The following is a 7,340-nucleotide window of genomic DNA, read 5'->3' as shown; positions in this document are numbered from 1 at the left end:
AAGAGAGATATCTTATAGATAGATTGAAGACGGGAATATGGCTATATACCGGTGAAGGTGAAGAGTGATCATCTTATAGATAGATTTTATAGATTTACTTAAGATTTAGGTTTTAATTTTCACTTTCAGTTAAGATTTACTTTTAATTAAGAATTTTTCTTAGATTTTAATTGTCTTGGTTTTGGGAATTTTTTTGTTAGGGGAGGTTGATTGAGAATCTTTCATAAATATTTTTTTTTTAGATTTGTCAAATTTAAAATTTAACATTTTATTATTATTATTTTATATCAATGTTTTCAAAATATTTAAATTTAATATATATATATATATAATTAAATACAAAATATTATATGAGTTTTATTATAATTTCAATTTTTTAATTTTTTTTATATTAAGTTATATAATATTAATAATTTAATATATATATATATAATTTTATTTTTATATATAATGAAAAATAATACCCAAAAAATAGAATTATAATTTTATCTCAATTTTTATGTTTAGAAAAATTATAAAATTTTAATTCAATCTCAATTTGAATATTGTGAGGAGAGATCATCTTATAGATAGATTTTATAGATTTACTTACGATTGAAGATTGAAGACGGGAAGACGGCTATATAGTGAAGAGAGATGATCTTAGTGAAGAGAGATGATCTTATAGATAGATTTCATAGATTTACTTAAGATTTAGGTTTTAATTTTCTTGCTTTCCGTTAAGACTTACTTTTAATTTTAGGAATTTTTTTTAGATTTTAAGTTTTGGGAATTTTCTGTTACAAGAGATTAGTTAGATTGAGAATCTTTCTCAAATATTTTTTCATAGATTTGTCAAATTTAAAATTTAACATTTTATTATTATTATTTTATATCAATGTTTTCAAAATATTTAAATTTAATATATATATAATTAAATACAAAATAATATATGAATTTTATTATAATTTCAATTTTTTAATTTTTTTTAGATTAAATTATATAATATTAATAATTTAATATATATATATATATAATTTTATTTTTATATATAATGAAAAATAATACCCAAAAAAATAGAATTATAGATAGATTTACTTAGGATTCAAGACGGGTTATATACCGGTGAAGAGAGCTCATCTTATAGATAGATTTTATAGATTTACTTAAGATTTAGGTTTTAATTTTCTTGCTTTCCGTTAAGATTTACTTTTAATTTTAGGAATTTTTCTTAGATTTTAATTGTCTTGGTTTTGGGAATTTTCTGTTACAAGAGGTTAGATTGAGAATTTTTCTCAAATATTTTTCCTTAGATTTGTCAAATTTAACATTTTATTATTATTATTTTATATCAATGTTTTCAAAATATTTAAATTTAATATATATATATATATATATATAATTAAATACAAAATATTATACGAGTTTTATTATAATTTCAATTTTTTAATTTTTTTAGATTAAGTTATATAATATTAATAATTTAATATATATATATATATATATATATATATATAATTTTATTTTTATATATAATGAAAAATAATACCCAAAAAATAGAATTATAATTCTATCTCAATTTCTATGTTTGGAAAAATTATAAAATTTTAATTCAATCTCAATTTGTATATTTGTAAAATAAAATATAATAAAAATAATTTTAATATATATTATTTATTTTATTAAAATGCTAGTTTGACAAAACTAATTAAGATATCTTAAGGTTAAAAGAAATTTTTAAGTTTCGATTTTCATTGAAAATATATCAATTCAATAATTTAATATATTAAAAATAAAAATATTGGTTCGACATTCTAACTTCCTAAATTTAAAAATAAAATATCGGTTCAAAATTTAATTTCTTAAATATGTTTTCACGTTTAACACGTTTTGACATGTTTAATACGTTTTTACACGTTTAACACGTTTTTGACATGTTTAACACATTTTCACACGTTTAACATGTTTTTCACATTTTTTACACATTTAACACGTTTTTGACATTTTTAATATGTTTAACATGTTTTTCACACGTTTTAACATGTTTAACACGTTTTTGGCACGTTTAACACGTTTTTGACATGTTTAACATGTTTAACACGTTTAACATATTTTTCAAATGTTTAACACATTTTCACACGTTTAACATGTTTTTTCACGTTTTTGGCACGTTTAACACGTTTTTGGCATATTCAACACATTTTTCACAAGTTTTACATATTTTTTTATGTTTAACACGTTTTTGGCACGTTCAACACGTTTTGACAAGTTTAACATATTTTTGGCACGTTTAACATATTTTTAGCACATTAAACACGTTTTGACACATTTAACACGTTTTCACGTTTTAGGCACGTTTAACACGTTTTGACATCTTAACACGTTTTGGCACATTTAATACGTTTTTGGCACGTTTAACACATTTGACAAGTTTTAACACGTTTTTGGTACATTTAATATGTTTTGACATGTTTAACGACACATTTAACACATCTTGACACTTTTGACACACTTTGACACGTTTTATACGTTTTTGACATGTTTAACACATTTTGACCCGTTTAACATACTTGTGAAACATTTAAAAAATTTTGTCCGTTTAATTTATTTTTTGCTCCGTCTAATATTTCTTTGACATTATTATACATTTTTTATTCGTTTAACATAATTTTGATTTCTTGGTGCGGGTAACTTTATTGTTTGAAAATGTTACTATGTAGTATTTTATAATTAATTTTATTTGATTAATATTAATTCACAAAAAATATTTGATTAATATTAATTTTATTTGATTTATACCGTAATATATGTAAAAAATAAATATCAAATTTATCAATTTTTTAATAAATTCAATCCCACGAATTTTTAAAATTATAAAATAAATGATTAAGTACAAAGTTCACACAAATTCAATAACACTATGTAAATAAACTTGATTTATAAATGACAGTTTTTTCAAACATATATAAATAAACATTTTAAAAATATGCAAACTAAAATAGTCATTTTACAAATATGATATATAACATCATTTTTATAACCAAAAGCATAATAGTTTTAATAAGTTCTTCATGCTGCACAGTTATTAAATAAGTAGTCTAAATATTGTAATTGACTATGCATCATATTTTCTCATTACAATAGTGTATATTTTATTATTTTACTTCATATTTATTATATTTTTTTCTTTATTTTAACAAATTATATGTTCGGTTTAAATTATAGACGAAAATTGATAGTATTCTTTACTATTTTTTTAAAATACTAATTATTCTAATTTAAATATGGACAATAACCAAAAAAAGAAAAAGGAAATGGTCAAATACAACTTCCATAGATGATGAGGGATGGGGTCCATCATCTACTATTTTAATGAGCAAACATTAAAGTTATAGATAGAGGGTTGGAATAATATAACAACTTCATTTTTTTAAAGAAAATTGGGTTAAAACACATCAAATTCCACAATTGTAGAAAAAGAAATTACATTATCATTTGTTTATGAAATAGCCTTTATAGCATGAATGAATGAAGTTTAAATGATAACTATAAGTTTTGATGATAAATTTTCAAGTATATTTTTTTATAGGATGTTAAATTATATTATATATATATATATATATATGACATGAATACGTGATTGATTCCTTTTAACCAACTTTTATAATTTTAATGGTTAAAAATGTTAATGATTGAATATTAATAGTCCATTATCTTTTCTAAATATTTTTTTTAATAGTGTAGAAATACATGTATATATATATATACACCAATATTCTATGGATATTTTTCTGAATAATTGAAAACGATGTAGATATTAGTGAAGCAGCGATGATATAGCACATAACAAAAAAAATAATTTAAATGTCTAAAATTCTTTGATTAGCAAGTGAAATACATAAAAATAACTCGATTCACCAGTATTTTGAGTCTTTTATGTGTCAAGCTTGTTTTGAGTTGTTATTTTTGTTGGTGATTTTTTTTGATAAATATTTTTAATTGGTCTTCCTTATGACAAATAATGTCTAAATTGAACAGAATTATTTTTTATAGGTTTTAATATTTAGTTGTGATTTAATCGATTAATTATTAGATTAATAAAATAATTTCATCCTTTAAAAAACATATAAAATATTGTTTAGATAAGGTATATGGCATGGTACAAGATTGATTATATCTTTTAGGTAAGGCCCATTACGAGGGTCAATGACAAAATTAGTCAATAGCTTATATTATCATATATCTTCTTAGAATTTGTTAATTAACGTTATTTATGACTATGTCACACTAATTATAATATACTTAGTATACTATACTTCTATATATTATATAAATATATATAAAAGTACATGATCCAACTTTTAATTTTTTAGAACATATAAATGTAATAAGACAATAAGGGTGACCTAAGTACCTAATCTTAACCTAAGATAATTAAATATATTGTAAACTCTATTGTATATATTAATCTCATATTTCCCACAAGCCTAAGAGTATGAAAACCGTCACAATGAATAATACAAAATTAAACTCATATAGTTTAGTGTTAGAATATATATAAAAAATATGGTCCAATTTCTATATATAATTGAACTCTGAGTTGAGTCATTTAGAGTTCAAACTATTAAACATTTAATCATCTTATGTTTTTCTTCAAACGAATATTCATTCTGTTGTCACTTGGTATATTATTTAAACCCTCGAAATAACACTTTTTTAAAATCAAACACTCTCCTCCTTCACATTCTCTACCGAGCATTTTGACATTCATCTTCTACTTCATCAAACCCCATTTTCTTCAAAGCACCACTCTTTTTCCAATTTTTTATATGTAATTTGTATTTGATTCTATTCTCTTTAAAGTATTGAGTTGCTTACAAGTCTATTCATTCACATGTGTATTTATTTTGTCTTTAACCATTACTAGAAGAAATAAAATCTTCTAGTTAATTGATTTTTCTTACTTCTTAAAAGTTTTCTCTTGTTATTTTGGACATTTAATTCTATCAAGCTTGAAAAAGGAAATATTTCATTTTGGTTTTGAAATTTGAATATGATATAATTAGTGGTTAGGACTTAGACAAAAGTGGAGTCCAAAGAAGGGTGGTGTTTTGAAAAAGAAGAAGCAGAAGAAAATGGGTATGAGGAGGATTAAATGAAGCTAGATGGAGAATGTGGAAGAGTTGATCATATAAAAAAAATTATTTTAACGGTTCAAATAATATGTTAAGTGACAATTAAATAAAATCATGTTAATTAATACAGACTATTAAACATTTATTTGAGAAAACTTCAAATTACAAACATGTTAGAGTTTCAAATGTCAACTTAAAGTTCGAGCCTTATTTAATAAAATGCTTTAAATTTAAACCTAAATAATAATTTAGTAGAAAAAGTATTCAGGACGCAAAATTATGGGTTCAAGCTTTTTGTACCATAATTATTTAAGTAAATAAAAAACTGTTTTTTATGCAAAAGAGCCTATAATCTGTCTTAGTGTAGGTTGGGGACTTATTTGATTCCTTTAAATTCAAGTTATTATCTTAATTTGAGTAAATTAAAAATAAAACTTATTTTGGAGGTAAGAAAAAAAAAGGTCCTATTAATCTCTTAATTATGAAGGCAAGAAAAAGAATGTCATATTGATTTCTTAAGGATGGTATGGCTTGTCTTGCTAGCCTATTTCTATTGAAGAAATTTTGCTTGTTGAAAAATGTAATTTAATTTATATAAATGTAATTATCTTAACATAGTTTTAATCAATTTTATACAAGTCCAAACATTTTATGGAAGATTCCATATAGTGAAATATTCGTGAGAGAAAAAACAAAATAAAAGTTTTTGTCTTCACATTGCAAGAGGATAAGTTTTTTTTATAGCTTGTTCATATTATTTGTTAAAAATCATGAGGTACAAATTTATATTGATGTCAGAGACTTGTCCTGATTTTATATAAAAACTTATACTTGTGATTTTGCTAACAAAATTTGTATTTTATCACTGAACTAATTAAGTTTTAAATAATTTAAGCGATAATAATAATTTTTAAGAGATCAAATATCATAGTTTAACAAAATAAAATTAAAAAAAAATGATTACATATAATTTTTCAAAAAATAAATTCATTTTAAGTTTTTTCATAAGAAAGTTTATCTAGAATTACTAATATTACTAATTTTATTGTTATCTTCTTTAACTCACACTTTCAAGATAATTTAATCTTAAGTATTTTTGGTTTTTTAATTTAAAAGGTATATTTTTCATTAAGTTATTATAATTTTAACCATCATAATCTAATTAATTAATTAAAATATTAAAAAAAGTTTATTATACTTATATTAATTTTAATTTTAATTTTAATGTAAAAGGACATTTTGATAATTTATTTTACAAAAATCTTAAATAACATTTTCTATCAAACAAGTTTTTTAAGCCCAATAAAAATCCAAAAAATAACTAAGATCAAACAAGTTCTTAGAGACTTTTTTTTATTTGTACTTGCACATGTTATACGGATGGGTAGAAGTTGCGTGTTACTATTAGGGAGACCAAATCATTTAATTTTATCATATTATTATATATATTATTTCAATGTTACAAGTTACATTCACTTTAATTTCAATTTAAAAGACCAAATAATTTTTAATGAGTGACTTTTTTATTTATTTTTTGTATTAGCTACTTATTTGTGTAAAAAAATAAAATTCAAACCCAACTCATTTTTATGTCACCAACTTAATTGAATTTTTAGGTTAAATTATTATTATTTTTTATTTTTAACATTAGTATATTATATATTTAGAATATTTCTTAAAAATATTATAAATTAATAAAATAAAAATTAGTAATAATTTTGATGAGATAAGATTTTATTTAGTAAATTGAATGAAATGATATTAATATATAATAATAAAATAATAAATAATAATTTAAAATATATTATATTTTAGTATTATATTTAATAAATTAAATATTTTAATAAATAAAAAAATAAATTATATTTAATTGGTTTGAATTGTTTAAATATTTCAATTAAAGTTAGTCCTAACAACCAAATAATTTAGGTACAATTTTTACTTTAAAAAATTATACCATTATTTTAAAGAAATCATGATGGTTGGATGGTATTATTCCCTCCTAAATGTTTTTTTTTTCTCTATACTCAATCTATGTATAGAAAAGTCAATAAATCAATAAAAAAATATCTTCCACTTTCTTGCTATTTTATAATTTTAGTTTTATATTAATCAAGTTGATTTATAAATAAAAGCTAATTTTTTTCAAACAAATAAAATAATAAGGTGGTGAAATAAGCTAGGCGGATAATTGGCGATTTTTTTTGAAAATGAAAATAATAATAA

This window comes from Impatiens glandulifera, chromosome 1 (assembly GCF_907164915.1).
Source record: "Impatiens glandulifera chromosome 1, dImpGla2.1, whole genome shotgun sequence".
Classification (NCBI taxonomy): domain Eukaryota; kingdom Viridiplantae; phylum Streptophyta; class Magnoliopsida; order Ericales; family Balsaminaceae; genus Impatiens; species Impatiens glandulifera.
Note: the sequence above shows the minus strand (reverse complement) of the source record.